General features: G+C 46.9%; 1 pseudogene; it reads left to right on the top strand.

The window, feature by feature from the left end:
• The window catches only part of LOC141220446 (uncharacterized), a 47,361-nt pseudogene extending 22,810 nt beyond the window's left edge, over positions 1-24,551 (top strand).
• Positions 24,552-25,333: the final 782 nt, after the last annotated feature.

Genomic DNA, 25,333 nt, shown 5'->3' with positions numbered 1-25,333 from the left:
TACTGTTTTTTTTTTAAGGCAAAAAAATGGCAAAAACAGGATAATACAGAGATTTGACTCGTGGAACTGCAAAACCACAGGTCTATTTTAACGGCCTACACCAGACTCTTTGAAACAGATATATTGGTGTCTGAACAGTCACAGACACACTCAATTTTTTTTTTGGGGGGTGGAGGGGGGGATACCAAAAGGTTAATAAGACGCGTATTTGGACAGTCTGACTGAGGAAAAAAAAAATACAGGATTTAGATGATCTATCTAACTTCCTGATGCCTGGTGACCCGGATGTTGTCATGATGACATCGGGTCATCATGGCACGGGGTCTCCAATCCAAGGTAAGAGGGGCGCTCTTACCTCTGCCTACTCCAGAAATGCTGCAATCTACTTCGATCGCAGCATTTCCAGGTTAATGTTCCGGGAGCGGTGCAGGACAGCTCCTGAAACATAGTAACGGGAGTCAGCTGTCACAATCAGCTGACACCCGGCGGCAATCGCTCCAACACAGCGGGCGATCGCCGGGGCGTAATAATACGTACCTGATCAATAACTCCCAGGTACATATTATTACGCCCCACATGAGAAAGGGGTTAAAGCTTGCCTAAAAACGTGGGGTCTAGGTATCAGTCAGATTGTCTGGGGAAGTGCATTCCAGAGAACAGGTGCAGCACGGGAGAAGTATTTAAGACTGCTGTGCGAGATTTGGATTATGGAGGAACAGAGGGCATGTGTAGGGTGATAGACAGATAGCTCCGTACACCTCATACACACACGGGTCCGCTCAGTACAGCTCGTACACGCACTGCTATGCTCCGTACACTTCGTACACGGGTGGTTCCGTTCTGTACGCCTCGTATACGTGTGGCTACACTCAGTACACCTTGTACACACGCAGCTCCGCTCCGTACACCTCGTACACACGTGGCTCCGCTTCGTACACCTCGCACATTCGCGGCTCTGCTCCGTAGACCTCGTACATACGCAGCTCAGCTCCGTACACGCGCGGCTCTGCTCCGTACACCTCGTACACACGCGGCTCCACTCCGTACACCTCGTACACATGCGGCTCCGCTCCGTACGCCTCGTACACACGCGGCTCCGCTCCGTACGCCTCGTACACGCGCGGCTCCGCTCCGTACACCTCGTACACGTGCGGCTCTGCTCCGTACACCTCGTACACACAGGGCTCCGCTCCGTACGCCTCGTACACGCGCGGCTCCGCTTCGTATGCCACGTACACGCGCGGCTCTGCTCCGTACGCCTCGTACACACGCGGCTCCGCTCCGTACACCTCGTACACGTGCGGCTCTGCTCCGTACACCTCGTACACACAAGGCTCCGCTCCGTACGCCTCGTACACGCGCGGCTCCGCTCCGTACGCCTCGTACACGCGCGGCTCCGCTCCGTACACCTCGTACACGCGCGGCTCCGCTCCGTACACCTCGTACACGTGCGACTCCGCACACCTCGTACACGCGTGGCTCTGCTCCGTACGCCTCGTACACGCGCGGCTCTGCTCCGTACACCTCGTACACACGCGGCTCTGCTCCGTACACCTCGTACACACGCGGCTCTGCTCCGTACACCTCGTACACATGCGGCTCCGCTCCATACACCTCGTACATGCGCGGCTCCGCTCCGTACACCTCGTACACGCACGGCTCCACTCCGTACACCTCGTACACGCGCGGCTCCGCTCCGTACACCTCGTACACGCGCGGCTCCGCTCCGTACACCTCGTACACACGTGGCTCCGCTCCGTACACCTCGCACACACGCGGCTCCGCTCCGTACACCTCGTACACACGCGGCTCCGCTCCGTACACCTCGTACACACGCGGCTCTGCTCCGTACACCTCGTACACGCGCGGCTTCGCTCCGTACACCTCGTACACGCGCGGCTCCGCTCCGTACACCTCGTACACGCGCGGCTCCGCTCCGTACACCTCGTACACGCGCGGCTCCGCTCCGTACACCTCGTACACGCGCGGCTCCGCTCCGTACGCCTCGTACACACGGGGCTCCGCTCCGTACACCTCGTACACGCGCGGCTCCGCTCCGTACGCCTCGTACACGCGCGGTTCTGCTCCGTACGCCTCGTACACGCGCGGCTCCGCTCCGTACGCCTCGTACACGCGCGGCTCCGCTCCGTACGCCTCGTACACGCGCGGCTCCGCTCCGTACACGCGCGGCTCCGCTCCGTACACCTCGTACACGCGCGGCTCTGCTCCCTACACCTCGCACACGCGCGGCTCTGCTCCCTACACCTCGCACACACGCGGCTCTGCTCCGTACACCTCGTACACGCGCGGCTCCGCTCCGTACACCTCGTACACGCGCGGCTCCGCACACCTCGTACACGCGCGGCTCCGCTCCGTACACCTCGTACACGCGCGGCTCCGCTCCGTACACCTCGTACATGCGCGGCTCCGCTCCGTACACCTCGTACATGCGCGGCTCCGCTCCGTACACCTCGTACACGCGCGGCTCCGCTCCGTACACCTTGTACACACGGGGCTCCGCTCCGTACGCCTCGTACACACGCGGCTCCGCTCCGTACGCCTCGTACACGCGCGGCTCCGCTCCGTACGCCTCGTACACGCGCGGCTCCGCTCCGTACGCCTCGTACACGCGCTGTTCTGCTCCGTACGCCTCGTACACGCGCGGCTCCGCTCCGTACGCCTCGTACACGCGCGGCTCCGCTCCGTACACCTCGTACATGCGCGGCTCCGCTCCGTACACCTCGTACACGCGCGGCTCCGCTCCGTACACCTCGTACACACGCGGCTCCGCTCCGTACACCTCGCACACACGCGGCTCCGCTCCGTACACCTCGTACACACGCGGCTCCGCTCCGTACACCTCGTACACACCCGGCTCCGCTCCGTACACCTCGTACACACGCGGCTCCGCTCCGTACACCTCGTACACGCGCGGCTCCGCTCCGTACACCTCGTACACGCGCGGCTCCGCTCCGTACACCTCGTACACGCGCGGCTCCGCTCCGTACACCTCGTACACGCGCGGCTCCGCTCCGTACGCCTCGTACACACGGGGCTCCGCTCCGTACGCCTCGTACACACGCGGCTCCGCTCCGTACGCCTCGTACACGCGCGGCTCCGCTCTGTACGCCTCGTACACGCGCGGCTCCGCTCCGTACGCCTCGTACACGCGCGGTTTTGCTCCGTACGCCTCGTACACGCGCGGCTCCGCTCCGTACGCCTCGTACACGCGCGGCTCCGCTCCGTACGCCTCGTACACACTCGGCTCCGCTCCGTACGCCTCGTACACACGCGGCTCCGCTCCGTACACCTCGTACACGTGCGGCTCCGCTCCGTACGCTTCGTACACGCGCGGCTCCGCTCCGTACACGCGCGTCTCCGCTCCGTACACCTCGTACACGCGCGGCTCCGCTCCCTACACCTCGCACACGCGCGGCTCTGCTCCCTACACCTCGCACACACGCGGCTCTGCTCCGTACACCTCGTACACGCGCGGCTCCGCTCCGTACACCTCGTACACGCGCGGCTCCGCTCCGTACACCTCGTACACGCGCGGCTCCGCTCCGTACACCTCGTACACGCGCGGCTCCGCTCCGTACACCTCGTACATGCGCGGCTCCGCTCCGTACACCTCGTACACACGCGGCTCCGCTCCGTACACCTCGTACACGCGCGGCTCCGCTCCGTACGCCTCGTACACGCGCGGCTCCGCTCCGTACGCCTCGTACACGCGCGGCTCCGCTCCGTACGCCTCGTACACGCGCGGCTCCGCTCCGTACGCCTCGTACACGCGCGGCTCCGCTCCGTACACCTCGTACACGCGCGGCTCTGCTCCGTACACCTCGTACACACGCGGCTCTGCTCCGTACGCCTCGTACACGCGCGGCTCTGCTCCGTACACCTCGTACACATGCGGCTCCGCTCCATACACCTCGTACACGCGCGGCTCCGCTCCGTACACCTCGTACACGCACGGCTCCACTCCGTACACCTCGTACACGCGCGGCTCCGCTCTGTACACCTCGTACATGCGCGGCTCCGCTCCGTACACCTCGTACACACGCGGCTCCGCTCCGTACACCTCGCACACACGCGGCTCCGCTCCGTACACCTCGTACACACGCGGCTCCGCTCCGTACACCTCGTACACACGCGGCTCCGCTCCGTACACCTCGTACACGCGCGGCTCCGCACACCTCGTACACGCGCGGCTCCGCTCCGTACGCCTCGTACACGGGCGGCTCCGCTCCGTACGCCTCGTACACGCGCGGCTCCGCTCCGTACGCCTCGTACACGGGCGGCTCCGCTCCGTACGCCTCGTACACGCGCGGCTCCGCTCCGTACGCCTCGTACACGCGCAGCTCCGCTCCGTACACCTCGTACACACGCGGCTCCGCTCCGTACACCTCGTACACACGCGGCTCTGCTCCGTACGCCTCGTACACGCGCGGCTCCGCTCCGTACACCTCGTACACGCGCGGCTCCGCTCCGTACACCTCGTACACGCGCGGCTCCGCTCCGTACGCCTCGTACACGCGCGGCTCCGCTCCGTACGCCTCGTACACGCGCGGCTCCGCTCCGTACACGCGCGGCTCCGCTCCGTACACGCGCGGCTCCGCTCCGTACACCTCGTACACGCGCGGCTCTGCTCCCTACACCTCGCACACACGCGGCTCCGCTCCGTACACCTCGTACACGCGCGGCTCCGCTCCGTACACCTCGTACACGCGCGGCTCCGCTCCGTACACCTCGTACACGCGCGGCTCCGCTCCGTACACCTCGTACACACGCGGCTCCGCTCCGTACACCTCGTACACGCGCGGCTCCGCTCCGTACGCCTCGTACACGCGCGGCTCCGCTCCGTACGCCTCGTACACGCGCGGCTCCGCTCCGTACACCTCGTACACGCGCGGCTCCGCTCCGTACACCTCGTACACGCGCGGCTCTGCTCCGTACACCTCGTACACGCGCGGCTCCGCTCCGTACGCCTCGTACACGGGCGGCTCCGCTCCGTACGCCTCGTACACGCGCGGCTCCGCTCCGTACGCCTCGTACACGCGCAGCTCCGCTCCGTACACCTCGTACACACGCGGCTCCGCTCCGTACACCTCGTACACACGCGGCTCTGCTCCGTACGCCTCGTACACGCGCGGCTCCGCTCCGTACACCTCGTACACGCGCGGCTCCGCTCCGTACACCTCGTACACGCGCGGCTCCGCTCCGTACACCTCGTACACGCGCGGCTCCGCTCCGCACACCTCGTACACGCGCGGCTCCGCTCCGTACACCTCGTACACACGCGGCTCTGCTCCGTACACCTCGTACACGCGCGGCTCTGCTACATCCACACTGTAAACCCCTCCTGACCCCTCAAATAAACTTCAGCTCATCCAGCACCATGACAACCAGCACAGCAGAGTCCTGCATCCACTGAGGCCCCTGATCATGTGACCCCTGACTCCTCCCCTCCTGTGACCTCATCACAGCTCGTGTGCGCACACAGCAGCCATATATGTGGTGGTGGCTCTGCAGGTGGAGGTATGTGGAGACCCCCATTACTGGGCGCAGGGGGCATTAACCCCTTCAGCACGGAGACTATTTTGGGGTCTTGTGTTGCCCCTTTATAAGAATCATAAGGTTTCTGTTTTGTTTCCTGTAATAGATACATACGACCCAACTATGGAGACAGGAAGGGAGGAAACGTATTGTTCTCAGAGTACAGGACCCCCACAGTGTAATACCCCCATTATGCCCCTTATGCAGGATGTATGATGCCCCCACACAGTGTAATGCCCCCATTATACCCCTTATGCAGTATGTATGATGCCCCCACACAGTGTAATGCCCCCATTATGCCCCTTATGCAGGATGTATGATGCCCCACACAGTGTAATGCCCCCATTATACCCCTTATGCAGGATGTATGATGCCCCCACACAGTGTAATGCCCCCATTATACCCCTTATGCAGTATGTATGATGCCCCCACACAGTGTAATGCCCCTTATGCAGGATGTATGATGTCCCCACACAGTGTAATGCCCCCATTATGCTCCTTATGCAGGATGTATGATGCCCCCACACAGTGTAATGCCCCCATTATACCCCTTATGCAGTATGTATGATGCCCCCACACAGTGTAATGCCCCCATTATGCCCCTTATGCAGGATGTATGATGTCCCCACACAGCCTATTTAATCCGGCTCCGCCCTCCTGGCTTTGCTGGACTTCATTTGTATTTACTACTGTTGAGCTAGCTTGTTACTCTATTGCCGTTCTCTGTTAGTTTTGCTAGGTCTTCTGACCTCTTCGCTTTTTGTTGTGTGTGTTTGTCTTTGACTGCTACTATTTCTGCTAGGAGGTGTCCAACTTATCCCAGTCCCTAGATCTTGTAGGGATCCCTCCCTCACATCTATAGGTCTGCGTTCAGACTAGCCTAGGACTTTAGCGGGTCTGATCGCAGGATCAGGTTCCCCGTTACATCGTAGGGATCTAGTTTAGTTCTATTGTAAGAACAGATCTCCTGTCTTTTCCTTAGTCTCTGTAGCAGATCATAACATTGAGAATGAGACAAATAGTAATTTTTCCAAAGTTTACTACTTCATTTTTTGTAATGGCAATTTGCATATACTCCTGAATGTGAAAGAGTGATCAGCTTAACAGCAATTACTGTACTTGCAAAGTCAATATTTGCCCAGAAAATAAACTTTAACCCCCAAAACACATTTCAGCATCATTGCAGTCCTGCCTTAAAAGGAGCAGCTAACATCGTTTTAGTCATTGATCCATTAACACAGGTGTGGGTGTTGATGAGGACAGGGCTGGCGAACAATCAGTCATGATTAAGTAAGAATGACATCACTGGACACTTTAAAAGGAGGCTGGTTCTTGGTATCATTGTTTCTCTTCAGTTAACCATGGTTATCTCTAAAGAAACACGTGCAGCCATCATTGCACTGCACAAAAATGGCCTAACAGGGAAGAGTATCGCAGCTACAAAGATTGCACCTCAGTCAACAATCTATCGCATCATCAAGAACTTCAAGGAGAGAGCTTCCATTGTTGTCAAAAAGGCTCCAGGGCGCCCAAGAAAGACCAGCAAGCGCCAGGACCTTATCTTAAAACTGTTTTAGCTGCGGGATCGGACTACCAGCAGTGCCGAGCTTGCTCAGGAATGGCAGCAGGCTGGTGTGAGTGCTTCTGCACGCACTGTGAGGCGGAGACTCTTTGAGCAAGGGCTGGTTTCAAGGAGGGCAGCAAAGAAGCCACTTCTCTCCAGAAAAAACATCAGGGACCGACTGATATTCTGCAAAAGGTACAGGGAGTGGACTGCTGAGGACTGGGGCAAAGTCATTTTCTCTGATGAATCCCCTTTTCGATTGTTTGGGACATCTGGAAAACAGCTTATTCGGAGAAGAAGAGGTGAGCGCTACCACCAGTCTTGTCTCATGCCAACTGTAAAGCATCCTGAAACCATTCATGTGTGGGGTTGCTTCTCAGCCAAGGGAATCGGCTCACTCACAGTCTTGCCTAAAAACACTGCCATGAATAAAGAATGGTACCAGAATGTCCTCCAAGAGCAACTTCTCCCAACCGTCCAAGAGCAGTTTGATGCCCAACAATGCCTTTTCCAGCATGATGGAGCACCTTGCCATAAAGCAAAGGTGATAACTAAATGGCTCATGGATCAAAACATAGAGATTTTGGGTCCATGACCTGGAAACTCCCCAGATCTTAATCCCATTGAGAACTTGTGGTCAATCATCAAGAGACGGGTGGACAAACAAAAACCAACAAATTCTGGCAAAATGCAAGCATTGATTATGCAAGAATGGACTGCTATCAGTCAGGATTTGGTCCAAAAGTTGATTGAGAGCATGCCAGGGAGAATTACAGAGGTCTTGAAGAAGAAGGGGCAACACTGCAAATATTGACTTGCTGCATTAACTCATTCTAACTGTCAATATAATCTATTGGTACTCATAATATGATTGCAATTATATTTCTGTATGTGATATAAACATCAGACAAACACTAATAAAAACCAGAGGCCAGAAGATCATGTGAAAATATAATTTAGCTGTCATTCTCAAAACTTTTGGCCATGACTGTATGATGCCCCCACACACTGTAATGCCCGCATTATGCCCCTTATGCAGGATGTATGATGCCCCCACACAGTGTAATGACCCCATTATGCCCCTTATGCAGTATGTATGATGGCCCCACACAGTGTAATGCCCCCATTATGCCCCTTATGCAGGATGTATGATGCCCCCCACACAGTGTAATGCCCCCATTATGCCCCTTATGCAGTATGTATGATGCCCCCACACAGTGTAATGCCTCCATTATGCCCCTTATGTATGATGCCCCCACACAGTGTAATGCCCCATTATGCCCCTTATGCAGGATGTTTGATGCCCCCCACACAGTGTCATGCCCCTTATGCAGCATGTATGTGTAGTATGAATATGAAAAATGGCTATTTTATATTTCAAATCCATATTGAAATAAAATAGGAACCAGACATCAACATTGTTAGTTATCCTACCTCAGTAGACTAGGGGTCATTAGTCCTGACATACTAAAACATAGCTTTACTTTAAGTGTGCTAGCAGTCTGAGGTTTAAGCTTTATTACTGAAGGGAATTAGCCTTTTGTATACGCTGTTTGCTAGAACCAGAGAAAGACGATTGCACAATATTGTAAATAAGACTACAGGCATATGGCTTAAGATGGAGAAGCTTATTGTAGTACCAAAAATATAAGTGGCTATCTGAAACCCATTATGATGTATCCAACCTTTAATTAAATATTCTTATATATTCTGTGTTAAGGTATACTTTATTTGTGAATGTATCTCACTGATACATAGCTTCTTAACACAATATACTGTCTGGGAAGAAAACCTTGTTCTGATTTATAACCCAGTGTAGGATTTACTCTTATCATATGTAAACATTATGACAGAAGTAGAATGGTCCGTGAACAGTGAACAGGTCTTGTCCGGCATTGCTTATCTGTGATAGCTGGCCACTGTCGCAGGATTGGAATGCTGGACAATAACCTATGAACTTTCATGCTTGTGTAATATTAGGTTGGGTAAGCCTTTTCCTAAAATATAAAAGCTGTTGAAGAATTCAGTTATGGCAGAAGCATTGTGGACCTGTGAAGAGGACGCTCTTCACAGTGTAGGACCTAGGATGCATTCTCTGCCCATCGCTGAACGCTTCTCCAGCTGAAGTTTCCAGACAGATGATGTACATGCTACTAGGGAAATCTTTTTCTTCTGCTATCTAATAGTAAGTATCTAAGCTTTATAAGTATGTAACCTTTAATCTACAAAAGTGTACGCAATATCATAATATCATACTATTCCTTTGAGTCTGTATTTTATCTTTCAAATTAAGTGTTATAAATAAAATTGCGTTATATTACAAGTGGTTGCCTTATTTAAAGTCGTATCCGAACCTTATTGCTAAAAACTTGGCAATACAGTATGATGCCCCCAACACAATATAATGCCCCCATTATGCCCCTTATGCAGGATGTATGATGTCCCCACACAGTGTAATTCCCCCATTATGCTCCTTATGCAGGATGTATGATGCCCCCACACAGTGTAATGCCCCTATTATGCCCCTTATGCAGGATGTATGATGCCCCCACACAGTGTAATGCCCCCATTATGCTCCTTATGTAGTATTTATGATGCCCCACACAGTGTAATGCCCCCATTATGCCCCTTATGCAGTATGTATGGTGCCCCCACACAGTGTAATGCCCCTTATGCAGTATGTATGGTCTTACAGTTGGAATAATCCCTCTGGAGTTGGTTTTCCCTTTGCCTGCTCCCCTCCATGTATACCCTCGAGCATGTATATATGCATGTAGGGGAGCAGCCGGCCTTACTAGATATCGAGTCTTTGTACAGTAATATACGGCCTGAGGATGGTATCAGAGGAGTAAGACATTTCTTTTAATCGAGATCAATACAGTGTAGCAGACATAATGACTTCATGGAGGATCTTCTAAAATTCACTCTTACTTATAACTACTTTCTTATTGACAGGCAGTACTTCCTCCAGCTCAAGGGTACTGCGATGGGGAGCCCCTGTGCCCCCTCATGTGCTAACTTATCCCTGGACTGGTTGGAGGAAACCACAATATTCTGAGATGATTAGAAGTGGTGGCATCCATATACTGGGGTGTGGTAGAACTATATTGACTACATTTTTACCATCTGGTCGGGGACGAGTGAACAATCTTTTTAATTTGTCGGGGAACTCAACATCAATAGAGTGGGCCTTAGATTTACATCTGAATTGAATTATAATAATAATTTTTATTTTTTTAGCACCAACATATTCCACAGCACTTTACAATTTTAGGGGGGACTTATACAGACAATACAGACTTTACAGAATAAGCTTAACTCAGATGTTAAAAAGAGTGAGGGTCGCAAGCTTACAGTCTATAAGGAAATAGGGGAGACACAAAGGTAAAATGTACATATATTCTATAATACAGCCTTAATATGCTAAATAGGGTAAGTACATAACACTATATGAACTGGTCGCCAGCCAGTATGTGTACAGTACAGAGGCTAATCAGTGCATGGATGGTGTGAGCATGATTTTGAAGAAAATTTTAATATGGGCCAAACTGGGACAGTTAGATAAGTGTGTTAAGGCGATGGGCCAGTCTAAAGAAATGGGTTTTTATGGCACGCTTAAAACTGTGGGTATTGGGAATTAATGGAATTGTCTTGGGTAGTGCATTCCAAAGAGTTGGTGCTGCACGCGAGAAATCTTGGAGACGGGAGTGGGAGGTTCGGATTATGGAGGCTTTTAGTTTTAAGTCATTGGCAGAATGGAGGGCACGAGAAGGGTGGTAGACTGAGATGAGGGAGGAGATGTAGAGTGGTGCTGAATCGTGGAGCGCTTTGTGGGTGAGAGTGATGTTTATATTGAACTCTGTATTGGATGGGTAGCCAGTGCAATGACTGGCACAGGGAAGAGGCATCGGTGTATCTGTTGGTGAGGAATATGATCCTGGCTGCTGCATTCAGGACGGATTGGAGAGGGGAGAGTTTAGAAAGAGGGAGACTGATTAGTAGAGAGTTGCAATAGTCTAGACGAGAATGAATAAGAGCTACAGTAAGAGTTTTGCCGAGTCAAAGGTAAGACAATTTCTTATTCTAGAGATATTTTTGAGGTGTAGATGACTCGAGTGAGCGAGTGATTTGATGTGAGGAGTGAAGGAAAGACCTGAATCGAGTATGACCCCAAGACAGTGGGCATGTTGCTGGGGAGTAATGGTGGAGCCACAAACTGAAGTGGCAATATTGGGCACAGGTAGGTTAGTGGATTGAGGAAATACGAGTAGTTCAGTTTTTGACAGATTCAGTTTTAGATAGAGGGAGGACATAGTGTTAGAGACGGCGGAAAGAGAATCACTGGTATTTTGTAATAATGCAGGGGTGATGTCTGGAGAAGAGGTGTATAATTGGGTGTCATCAGCATAGAGATGGTACTGAAAACCGAATCTGCTGATTGTTTGTCCAATAGAAGCGGTATATAAGGAGAAAAGAAGGGCGCCTAGGACTGATCCTTGAGGAACAATAAGGGGAAGGTGAGAGGAAGAGGAGCCAGCAAAAGACTCAGTGAAGGAGCAGTCAGAGAGGTAGATCCAGTGTGTCGAATACTGCAGAGAGATCCAGGAGAATCAGCAGGGAGTAGTGACCATTAGATTTGGCTGTTAGTAGATCATTAGAGACTTTAGTGAGTGCAGTTTCAGTAGAATGTAAAGGGTCAAGAAGGGAGTTTTCTGAGAGATAGCGTAATAGACAGGAGTGGACCAGGCGTTCCAGGAGTTTAGAGATAAAAGGAAGATTGGAAACAGGTCTGTAGTTGGCCGTGCAGTTCTGGTCGAGGGATGGTTTTTTAAGTAATGGATGTATGTTGGCGTGTTTTAAAAAGGAGGGAAAAATACCAGATGAGAGGTAGAGGTTGAATATTTTAGTTAGGTGAGTCGTGGTGACAGCCGGAGAAAGGGACTGAAGGAGATGTGAGGGAATAGGGTCACTGGTGCAGGTGGTAGAGCGAGAGGAAGCAAGGAGCCTTGTCACTTCTTCTTCCATGACTGGTTCGAAGTCAGAAAATGAGCAAGATGCAGTGTGGGAGGGAGGAGTATGCATAACATTTGGGAATTGGGAGAAAATTTCCTGCCTGATATGGTCAATTTTTTTCTTTGAAATAATTGGCCAGATCGTCAGCGTTGAGGTCGGTGGTCGGGCCTTGTGCTTCGTGACACTTTTCACTCTCTCCTTAATCAAACAGGTGTTTTGGATTATTGGGCCGTGAGATGATGAGGTTGTTAAAGTAGGTTTGTTTGGAGAGGTGAAGGGCGGAGTTATAGGTTTTAAGCATAAATTTATAATGGAGGAATTCTTCGGGCAGATTAGATTTTCTCCACAGCCTTTCGGCACCTGGAGCACCCCTGGAGAAGACGTGTTTACAGCGTGTGCCAGGGTTGTCGCAGTCTGTGCAGAGTTGTTCTCTGTGTAGGAGGTGCGGCTTCATCCAGGGCTCATAGCAATATTTCGTTATAATGCTTCAGTGCAGAGTCAGGACATGAGAGAGAGGAGATTGGGGTCAATGATGACTGCAATGTTTTCATAGATTTCTGGGTGTTAATGGATTGTATATTTCTACAGGTGTGGAAAGTGGGGGTGTGTTGAGCAGGGTGACAGTTCTTGACAGAGAATGAAAGAAGGTTGTGATCTGAGAGCGGAAGAGGATCGTTCGTAAAGTCATGTATTAAACAGAGCCAGGCGAAGATCAGGTCAAGAGTCTTTCCATTTTCATGTGTAGGAGAATTAGTAAGCTGTGAAAGGCCGAAGGAGGATGTTAGAGATAAAAGATAAGCTGCAGATGGGGAGAATGGATCACCAATTGGGATGTTAAAGTCTCCCATGATGAGGTTGGGGATGTCATAGGATAGAAAGTTTGTAAGCCAAGTGGCAAAATGATCCATAAACTGACAGGAGGGGCCCAGAGGGCGATAGACAACCGGCACTCGCAGGGAGAAGGGCCGGTAGAGTCTGACTCTGTGGTCCTCAAAAGAAGGGATGATAAGTGAGGGTACTGAGGATATAACCTGAAAAGTACATTTTGTTTAAAGGAGCAGTCCAACACCAATTATTACCAGTTGCCGTTCCTGTATGTACTGATCAAGAAAGATTGAAATGGGACCCTATGGACACTCATCTACCATAAACCTTCAAGCACTAATAAACTATTGAAGTGGGATAACTACCACCCCCATCCCCATACAAAGAGGAAAACCCAAGGGCCAATTTTTACGGTTGAGAAGGTACTGCTCGAATGTCACAGAATCTATCTAATATACAGGCAATAGACCTGAACACCAGATTAAGGGATAAAGGGTACTCATGGTACATTTTCGATTCCGCATCATCGTTTGCAGTAAAATGGGAGAGAGAGACATTCCTCCATACCAATCCAAGAGACCAAGAAGAAGATTGGACTACACGAGTAAGAAAAACTTATGACAATCAGAGTGACTGTATCTTTCATATCCTCAGAAAACACTGGGATATACTTGTGGTCGACCTGGACCTGAGGGTGCTGTGAAATCTACTTCCACAATAACTTTCAGAAAGGGTTGGTCAATTAGGGAGCATTTAGTGCACAGTGTCTATAAAAAGCCTGCACCCAAGGGGACTTGGCTAGATAGAAGAATCTGTGGTTTCTTTAGATCTGGGGAACGTTGTACATGTAATTGGATGAGACCATGTAAATCTTTCTCAGTTCCTCCATGGTTAAAATCTTTTTCCAGTGGGATTATTCCAGCTGTAAAACCTCAGGACTAGTATATATGGACACATGCACCTGCCCCCTAGAATATGTAGACAAGATCAAGAGGGAGTCTAGGAGGAGAGTAGGGCAGCATTTGGGCGATATACGCCATGGTCGGGAGATCCCATTAGTGAGACACATGAACAGTGCACATCGAGGTGAACCCGGAGACCTCTCCTTTTCTATCATTGTGGTGGTTAAACCCAATGTGAGAGGAGGTGATCACAATAGATGTATCCTCTGAAAGGAAAGTGAGTGGATTGTTAGACTGGATTCACCAGCCCCTAAGGGACTCAATGAGCAAATTTCCTATGCCTGTTTTGTGTGAATACAGCCCCATTGTGGATTATATTTTTGGATTTTATGCTCTACCCATTGCTAGTCAGTTCCCTGTGCATGGGGTTCACATATTGTTGTACTTCACCGAGATATCTGAGCTTCTATATCAGAATTATTACTTATCAATTATATTCCACTTATACTATTTCGTCATTAACAAGTGTGGTGTTCCTTGTGTATCTCTAATTGTGCAATAGAGGTGAAGTTTGACCATTTAGGAATATACTGTGTGCCACCATCCCATATTTTTTGTAGTGATAAAGTAGATCTACATGCCTATTACATGATGGGAGGATGTGCAGTACTTGTTTTTAGTCTCCCATGACGCTGATATCAGAGATAGGATTTTTCTATGTTGGTGGTATGCAATCCAATACCATATGCGATCCGGAGTGGTACGCATGTTTCCGGACATGCGCATGCGCAGATAGGAGACAGTGGTGCACTCCGGCATGGAACGCACATGTCCGGGCACGTTTGAGCTTTCTGTCCGCCCGTTGTTTTGTGCTGGATTGTGGGGCGTTCTTGAGAATTTATTTTTGTTCCATCTTTCTTTAGTTGATCCCACTGATGCATCAGATAAGTCCTCAGAGAATTATAATTAGAGGAACCCATGGACACATTAGGATTTGTCTGAGATGGCATCCTCCAGACTTTGTAAATTCTTTTGCATATTTTGTTTGAGTTTTGGATCCAAAAAGGCTTCTACACCAGGCGGAATAAGCAAGAAACAAATATCAAGCGCAATGTAACTTGGTTATCCTATAAGGGTTTTTTTAAATGTGGACATACACCCTGTAAAGCATGCAACTATGTTAATAAAACCAACACATTTGAAGAAAACCTAACGGTACAGCAATTTTCAATACACAATTTCATCAATTGTAACACTATAGGGGGTAATTTATTTAATAGAGTGTATAGAGAGTTAACTACAATACGTGGGATGCACGTCAGATCCGCTAAAAAATGTATTAGAAGACATTAATCTATTAAGATATTTGTCAGTCGGCACAACACAATCTAAATCACTGAAATATGATACGGGGGCCAATGGTAACTGTGCAACAAAGCACATAAAGAAGTAGGTAGAGAAAAGTTTGCACAGTGAGATAATGCACATCCAATAATAATAAGAATTACTACAAATAAATACAATAGCAACTTTATTTTATGTAAGGACACACAAGTGGTTAAAAAACATACGACCCTGACGAAGCTACTGTAGTAGCGATACACGTAGGGCATAGATACCTACGGAGGGAATCCACTGTAGAGAAGTAAGCCCTACGCGTATCGCTGCTACAGTAGCTTCGTCAGGGGCTGTATTTCTCTTGCTGATCAAAAAGGTTATAGTATTTGTATAACCCTGAATGCTGAATTCTATTCGTTTGGAAACAATCATGTTTACTGTGCTAATGACAAATTGTACTAAGTCAGCTGAAAGTTTATTTACAACAGCCCCTGTGATACCAACTATGTAAATAGATCAGCTCAAACAATGATAGGTGATCCCTGCACCTTTACTTCTTTTACCTAGGCTTTATGACCTCACACAGATGTAAATATAATCAGGGATGTCTGTAGTGCTGTAGACAGAATGAAATTTGGGACAGAGAATCACGGAACATCAGAAGGACTTTGGAAGGAGAATGGGAGACATCCTTCAGGAAAGTAGATGGATTGCATGGCATCTAAAGAGACACAGATTTGTATTCTACATGATTCTAGTCTAAGGGTATCAGCCCTCACTGGAAAGTTTCAGATCTGCTCCATTAACCATCAGAGAGACCATGGATACTTTTGGGAAGTCCAGGAGAGGACTAAAAAGTCACTTGGCCCCATGGATATGCTCTTTTGGTGTTGCTAGGAGGGACCCACCGGTCAACCAGAACCGATGGAGACATTTGGAGTTGCCAGGAGGGACCCACAGGTCGTCTGGTCCCATGGAAACTCTCGGAGAGGCCTGGATGGGACCATCGGGTCTCCTGGTCTTGTACCTCGATGGACTGTTGACTTCCTAAGCTTCCCGCTACCTTCTCTATGTGAGGGCCCACCAGAAGCGGAGGGCCACTGGTTGAGGTAGTCTGTCCTGGAAGTCTCCCAAGTCGCAGCTGTTCTATCCCAGGTGGGCGGAGATGGAAGGATGAGACTGTGTAATGTTGTACCATCTTGGGTATTTGCTGGGACTGTTCTGTATGTTTAATGTCCGCTTTGTGGTTCAATAAAGTATTACCATGCTGTTTTACCCTCACCCTGTGTTGTTTGAGTAGCGTTACGCCCACAGAAGACCCCGGGTCTTCACAGTCCCTGACCAGGGCGGCTCATGCTGTATTCTTCAGACAAGGTTCATTAAATAAACAGTGAGCTTACCTCCGTCTCCATTTTCTCATTATATGCATGTTTTCCTTATAGTGACAAATATTTATTTTTGCTAAAACTGTGATATTTTCACTTTAAAACTTTTTTTAAACCTTTTTATAAACTTTATAAAATTACTCTCATTAGTGCGATCATACAACACAAGCCTTTGATTGCTCAGGTGATGGACTGTACTACTGTAGTGCCGTGTATTATCACTGCCTGTCAGTGTAATACTAACTGCCCCATACACATGAGATAAGTGTTGGCTGAACGATCATTTGGCAGACGGCTATCTCTCCAGACTCCCCCATACACAAATATTCCAGCTTTCCTGTGGTTTGTATGTCTGACTGCATCTGTAGGGAGGTCCCCAAATACATTATATAGTCGACCAAAATCAGTGCTTCCATGTAACTTTAGTATAATGTTTATGGAGGCGTTAAAAAGTAAGTTATGGAACTCTGCCTCTGGCCCGGCCTAATAGACTTTTGTACATTACAGGCCCAGTACTTGGGGGAGGAGGACATTCAGCCGAACTCTGTCACACCTTCTTAGATGCCATGTTTGCTTTTTGCAGGAGCAAGTGGTTAAACTGCCAGGGATTTTATTTCAGCTGCACCTGTGCCATGCCTGAGGTTTACATCTATGTTCTGGTGCCCAAAAGAGTTCATAACATGTTAAAAAATTACACAATGTGTCTTCTGCTTTTTGCATGTTTTTTCTTTTTACAAGAATTGTTGGTGCCAATTTTCTTTTGAAACCTTTTAATATCTGCTTTTTTTCTGGGTTTTTTCTTGTAATATAGGAAAGCCTAAGGCTAGAAATAAAACCCATAATACACTGTACATGTAGACTTTAGTATCAAATAATTTCTGTCCGCGGCATTTGTGCAAACAAAACAGCTTTTATAAAAGCCTCAAACTTCTGTGTGTGAATCAGACATGAGATCTAACTTGATAGAAGATTACAGTTCGGGGAAGACGGGAAACATTCATACAGACGGCCAGTGGTGATGTAGTCAGTGACGAACTGTCTCCAAATATAGTTTTAGATCCGTAGTAGAAGATGTTTCCTCATCATGAAGTAGTTATTTCTCATGTCACGTGAAATAAATATCTCCTGCATTATTGCTAATGCCAATTCCAGTGATGGAAAATGAGACGAGAATTAGCGTTATGGAAGGTGAGTCTATGAGAAACGTATTCAGCTGCAGACTTCAAGGAAGAAATTGCTTGTTGTCTGTGGCCTAAAATATACAGGTTTTATTACTAGATGTAAAGAAAAAACTAAATTTAAAATAATAAATCTCATATGTTTCCCCTTATTATGTCCAGTAATTGTATTATTATACAGGATTTTTATGATTTTACATCGGCTCATCTTCTTCTCGTTCACGTCTCTACAATACCGGATCCTCTCAGTGAAGATCGTCTATATAAGAACATTTTCCTGATTTACCCATCAAAGATGGATATGGACAGGGTCAAGATGGCGGAGAGGATATTACACCTCACCCTAGAGATCCTCTTCCAGCTTACTGGAGAGGTGAGAGATTCTGATGACGTCACATTACATCATTCTTATCTATGGGAATAACAGATGGACAGAACTGGAGAGGTGAGGACTCTGGAAATGTCTGGAGGGAGATTTATTAATGTGTCTCTCCATAACCAGAGATTAGTCACGGAGCCTCCACCTCACCCCCTGATACATGAGGACATCAATGACCAGATCCTAGAACTCGCCTACAAGATGATTGAGCTGCTGACTGGAGAGGTGACACTGCTGGGAATGCTGGGACATTATACAGTAACGCTATGGAGGGATCGAGGGGATGACAATATCATTGTGTGTGTCAGGTTCCTATAAGGTGTCAGGATGTCACCGTCTATTTCTCCATGGAGGAGTGGGAGTATATAGAAGGACACAAAGATCTGTACAAGGACATCATGATGGAGGTTCCTCAGCCCCTCACATCACCAGGTAATAGACAGGGCTAAATACACACGGCCTATAATTATCTGTATGTAAAGAATGAATTCAGTCCCATATGTGTTTCCTCCAGATCTATCCAGTAAGAGGACAACACCAGAGAGATGTCCCCGTCCTCTTCTTCCACAGGACTGTAAACAAGAAGATCCCAATGTTCCTCAGGATCATCAGGTAGATGGAGAGAAGGTGTCATGAGATCTCCCCTATGATGTGTAGACGGCTGTAAAAGTCATGTCTTCAGTCTTGTTTTATCCACCATTATTATGTTTTATACTTGTGTAATGAGACCGGTGGAGATGGCAGGATTAGAGCTGATCATAGATGTGACTTCTCCATCTGTCTGTGACTTTTATAATATTTGTTTCAGTGTGAAGATCTGACCCATATTAATACTACAGAGACATATGTGAGGGGTGATGAGCAGTGTAAGGAGGAGATTCCTACATATGACTACCCAGGTGAGTAGTAACCATGAAATGTTGAGAAGTCTCAGATTTTTCTCAGTAATAGTGGTGGAGAACGCAGCACTACTGGACCAAGGTGCATGAGTATGGTCCAAACCGCATATAATATAAGAGGAACCTCGGCACTCAGGTAATGAATTTTAGCAAAAGCAATTTTATTTGCAGTCCACAGCAGAAAAAAAACAACTCACGTTTCGGTCTATACGACCTTCATCAGTGTACCACTTGTTGGGAATGACAATAGGAAAGAGGGTGAGGAAGCAGTGTCTCAGGCACGTGATCCCTTAGGGCCAGAAGACAGGGAGAATGGGCTAAGGGATCACGTGCCTGAGACACTGCGTCCTCTACCCTGGTGAGTAGTGACCACTAAATTCTGAGAAGTAACAGATTCTTCTTAGTCACCGGCTGTGGCTGCTTTATCGGTGGTGTAGTTCGGCCGTATCCCAATCGTGTGATCACCATTTTGCTGCTAAACCACAACATTTTCCTCCATCCGAAAATATTCATTTTACTTTGTGTAATTGTGAAAGCCCTTTTCTATAGATCTTACAACCTGGAGGATCCACCTACCCCCTGGGATTAGTAGACGCTGACCGTTACCTCCCCAGATCTGTAAACTACCAATCCAAATGACAGCGTACGTAGAAAGTGCTGACAAGTGAGAAAATCATTTGTAGAAAAATATTCTGATGGTCCTGTAAGAGAAAGCGGAGGGTGATGATGCTGTTGGCTTCCTAGATCCCTGATATCTTATTGGATGAATCTACCTTCTCTCCCTTCTGTGCGGCTGAATGTGCTCATATGGTCCCTACAAGACCATGTCCAGTCTTTATGACCAAACTTCACTTTTTTGATTGATAACATTAAATGTGCAGTGAGGGCCAAGTGTGAATTTCTGTACAATAACAACAGAGTTTCCCTTTATACTTTTCAATTTCCTTTTAAACCAATTAACTTCAAACAGGATCTTGATAAACTACATAAAAAACATTACACCTGTGCAGTGATATATCTCTACGCTGTGCGTGGCTGATGGCTGTAATATACATCTATTCACGCCTCCAGGAGATGTGGTGGCATGGCTCGAGATCTGGTTTCATGGATTCACTCCACATCATAAATTCCATTATATTTTCAATCCTAAAGAATTCAGATTCCTGCACAATCTCTCCTGAAATGGGGGCACTAATACTTTCTCTACTCTTCTGGTCAGGACTCATCATATCTCCAATGGTCCACCATAAATGAGTGCATCTCCGGTTTAGTGTTGGATTTCTCCCTTCATACATGCGTTGTTGTTGGGGATGTTACATGTTTATATATTCTTTCTTTTTTTACAAGTTCATTCTGTATGATAGTTTGATTGTGGTGGGATCGGCCGGCCTCACTTATGTGAGTCTGTAACTCCCTGGTAGTCTTTCTAAAAGATCTCCATTGCCTCTTCCAAATGCCCGAGATCTAAATTTAAGACTCCTCAGCTCTGCAGTATTGTAAAAAACTTCACTTTAAATGTCTAATATTTCTTCTTGACACTCATCTGACAGAAAATATTGTCCCTTACGATAGTTTAGATGATGAAGAGCCACCGAGCCCCAGACTCTAATTACCCCAGAGAGGTTTCTCCACTAGTTACTCATTTTTCTCTGATGGAGACTGTTGAGTTTGATCATTTCAGTAGATGTGTTATTGTCTATACTCACAGTTTTTGACTTCCGTAATCCTCTGATTTAACCTCTTCCCGCAGACAGTTTTATGTTCCTAATCAGGGCCCATTTTTCAAATCTGACGTGTGTCACTTTATGTGGTGATAATTTTGGAATTCTTCACAAAGGATAATAGGAAACAAATGGACATTACAAATTATTCTCCAACTACTCTTGAATCTGACAATCCCCTATATACGGTTGTACACTACTGTCTGGGCACATGGCAGGGTAAGAAGGGAAGGAGCGCCATTTAGCTATTAGTAATGCAGATCTTCCTGGAATAGTTCACAGACGCAATGTATTGGGGGCACTGTTCATGGTCACCTGGCAGCTCAAAAGATGGCCACCACAAACAGGCTTGTTACTATCTACCCTGTTTACAGATTTCACAAATTACTTTGCTCATCACCCTTTAACCCCTCTACATGGATCTGGACTTACACAGAGACCCCTAGGCTTGGGCCACGGTGTTACCTGCTGTTCTGTGGAGTGAGATGGGAAGAAGAATAGTCAGGTAGCCGGATCACAACCAGCAGGGCAGAGAAAATACAAAATCAGAAGACTCAAGAGTAGTCAGTAAACGGGCCGAGGTCACAACCAGAACCAAATACACAAGCCGGGAGCTGATCACAGAGGACTGAACCAGAGGAGAACAAGGCTGGATCTGGCAGCTTCCGGCAATATGCTTCCAGCTTTAGTAGGGTGCGGTGCTTTCCAAATGGCTGAAGCAGGGAGCAGATTACTCCAGCTGGATAGCACACACACCCATACCGCCAGACTGGATGGTACTACTGGTCCCAGGTTACCTAATCTTAGTGGCTGGACAGAGCCTGCGCCTTTTACTCCATATTTGGGAGGCAGAATGAACAAACAGTTGGACACCACGCTCCACTGGTTCATCCTATGAGGTTTTCTATTAGACGGTCATTGTCCTGGTGAATAAGTGAATTTCTTTTTTATATAACTTGCCTTTTTTTTACAGACAGTGTAAGTAGAAATGTTCAAAAGTATAAAATTCAATGATTTTTTATTAAAAAATAATAATTGGTTTTATTCTTGGCAGATAACTGTACCCGGAGATCAGAGGGACAGCTGACATCTTCAATTTTAAAATCAGACTGTTTTCAGATCCCACAGGATACAATTGAAGTGAATGACATTACTCCAGATTTACCATCATCCCTTCACAGCAAAGATCTGTCATCTGATCCTATGAAACACGTCCTGTTTTCTGATTCATTACCGACTACTAAGGAAAGTCAAACTCACAAGATAAGCATTAAAAAACAAACTGCTCCTAATGCAAAGAAGCCATTTTCACATTCAGAATATAGAAATAGTTTTCCTCTCAAAAAGTCTTTTCTTAAGCATCAAAAAATTCACACAGTGAAGAATAGATTTTCTTGCTCCAAGTGTGGGAGATGTTTTAATCAGAAATCAAATCTTGTTAGGCATGAGAGAACTCACACAGGGGAGAAACCATTTTCCTGTTCAGAATGTGGGAAATGTTTTGTAAAGAAATCATATCTTATCGCACATCAGAGAACTCACACAGGGGAGAAGCCTTTTCCATGTTCAGAATGTGGAAAATGTTTTACAGAGAAATCAACTCTTATCAACCATCAAAGAACTCACACAGGAGACAAGCCATTTTCCTGTTCAGAATGTGGGAAATGTTTTGTAAAGAAATCATATCTTATCGCACATCAGAGAACTCACACAGGGGAGAAGCCTTTTCCATGTTCAGAATGTGGAAAATGTTTTAAAGAGAAATCAACTCTCATCAACCATCAGAGAACTCACACAGGAGACAAGCCATTTTCATGTTCAGAATGTGGGAAATGTTTTACAGAGAACTCAAATCTTATCAAACATCACAAAACGCACACAGGGGAGAAGCCATTTTCATGTTCAGAATGTGGGAAATGTTTTGCACAGAACTCAACTCTTATCACACATCAGAGAACTCACACAGGGGAGAAGCCTTTTCCATGTTCAGAATGTGGAAAATGTTTTAACCAGAAATCTAATTTTCTTACACACCAGAGAACCCACACAGTGGAGAAGCCTTTTTCATGTTCAGATTGTGGGAAATGTTTTGTACAGAAATCATATCTTAATATACATCAGAGAACTCACACAGGGAAGAAGCCATTTTCATGTTCAGAATGTGGGAAATGTTTTACAGTGAAATCAACTCTTATCAAACATCACAAAACTCACACAGGGTAAAAGCCTTTTACATGTTCAGAATGTGGGAAATGTTTTACAGGGAAATCACATCTTATCCTACAGCAGAGAACTCACACAGGGGAGAAGCCTTTTCCCTGTTCAGAATGTGGGAAATGTTTTGTACAGAAATCACATCTTATTAAACATCAGAGAATTCACACAGGGAAGAAGCCTTTTTCAGGTTCAAAATGTGGGAAATGTTTTACAGTGAAATCAACTCTTATCAAACATCACAAAACTCACACAGGGTAGAAGCCTTTTACATGTTCAGAATGTGGGAAATGTTTTACACGGAAATCACATCTTATCCTACAGCAGAGAACTCACACAGGGGAGAAGCCTTTTCCCTGTTCAGAATGTGGGAAATGTTTTGTACAGAAATCACATCTTATTAAACATCAGAGAATTCACACAGGGAAGAAGCCATTTTTATGTTCAGAATGTGGGAAATGTTTTACAGTGAAATCAACTCTTATCAAACATCACAAAACTCACACAGGGTAGAAGCCTTTTACATGTTCAGAATGTGGGAAATGTTTTACAGGGAAATCACATCTTATCATACAGCAGAGATCTCACACAGGGGAGAAGCCTTTTCCCTGTTCAGAATGTGGGAAATGTTTTGTACAGAAATCACATCTTATTAAACATCAGAGAATTCACACAGGGAAGAAGCCATTTTCATGTTCAGAATGTGGGAAATGTTTTACAGTGAAATCACATCTTATCCTACAGCAGAGAACTCACACAGGGGAGAAGCCTTTTCCCTGTTCAGAATGTGCTAAATGTTTTGTACAGAAATCACATCTTATTAAACATCAGAGAATTCACACAGGGAAGAAGCCTTTTTCAGGTTCAAAATGTGGGAAATGTTTTAACCAGAAAGCGCATCTTGATAACCACCGGAGAACCCACACAGGGTAGAATGCCACAACTACACCCAACTAGTCTCTGTACAGACAAGAAAGGCCCTAGCTGCACAACTAAAAACACCACCACAGACCTAACTCCTTAATAATCCGTTGAGGAGTTTCTCGTACCTCCTGAGGAACCAGAGGGGAGGCTGCAACACACTGTCAACAGGGGGAAAGGAAAGTATGAAGTAAAATATGAAAACCCTGAATGAGAAACAAAAACACATTCATATAGGACAAAGAAGGCAAGCTAAGGAGAACACAAAATAGAAGGAACAAGTATAATCTCTCAAAAACCTAACATTGTTAGAATGAAAAGGTACTGGGAGGGAAAGCAAACTGACCGGGAGGATAGTTTCACCTTCGTGGTGAAACTTACAAAATTCATCCTCACCAACTGTATATGTAAAACCTGTCCATTTATAATGACCACGGACAAGATAAAGATCCCAACTCACTTCAGGACCACAAGATCCCAGGTACTTTCAGCTGCATCACATCTAATGTACTTAATTATATGTACCAAATGTCCAACTGGGGGTCTGTATGTAGGGGAGACAGGGCAAAAACTTAGAACAAGGATGAATTCTCATCGTCACACAAAAAAAGACAAAAAGAATAGATCTACTTGTGGCCACTTATTTTTACGGCCACAACTGCTTCTCCCTTTCCAAAAAGGATATTTCTGCTTCACCCCACTTGTGTCATCTATTGCATTATTCCTGTGCCATGTTGTGTATAAATATGTGACTCTTCAGATTTTGTGTTATACTATGTCTGAGGAAGAGACCTGAGTAGTCTCGAAAGCTTACTGACTAATGGCTAACTGAAAAGATGGCATCAAAAACTGAGGACTCTCAAACTGTAATATTTGTCTCCATACAGCAATTTTAAGATCTCTCCACAGGTCTTCAATGGGATTTAGATCCAGACTCCTTGCTGGTCAGAACTCTCCAGCACTTTGTTTCCATCTATTTTCTGGGGGCTTCTTGAAGTATGTTTGGGGTCATTGTCATGCTGGAAGACCCATGACCTAGGACGCAAACCCAGCTTTTTGACACTAGGCACTACATTGTGACCCAAAATCCTTTGCTAATCTTCAGATTTCATGATGCCTTGCACACAGTCAAGGCACCTAGTGCCAGAGGCAGCGAACCAACCCCAAAACACCTTTTAACCTCCACCATATTTGACTATATGGGTTGTAAATTTATTGATTATGTGGCGCACCTTGAACAAAGGAACATGGGGATCTCTAAAGATGGACTTATAACCTTGAAATTATTGATATTTTTCAACAATTTTGGTTCTCAAGTCCTCAGACAGTTCTCTTCTCCTCTTTCTGTTTTCGCCATGCTTAGTGTGGCATACATATGCACACAATACAAAGATTGAATCAACTTCTCCCTTTTTTATCTGGTTTTATTTGTGATTTT

Source organism: Phyllobates terribilis, unplaced genomic scaffold (assembly GCF_046119375.1).
Source record: "Phyllobates terribilis strain yellow unplaced genomic scaffold, ASM4611937v1 Scaffold_296__1_contigs__length_2355070, whole genome shotgun sequence".
NCBI lineage: Eukaryota > Metazoa > Chordata > Amphibia > Anura > Dendrobatidae > Phyllobates > Phyllobates terribilis.
Note: the sequence above shows the minus strand (reverse complement) of the source record. Positions and strands in the feature narration are given on the sequence as shown.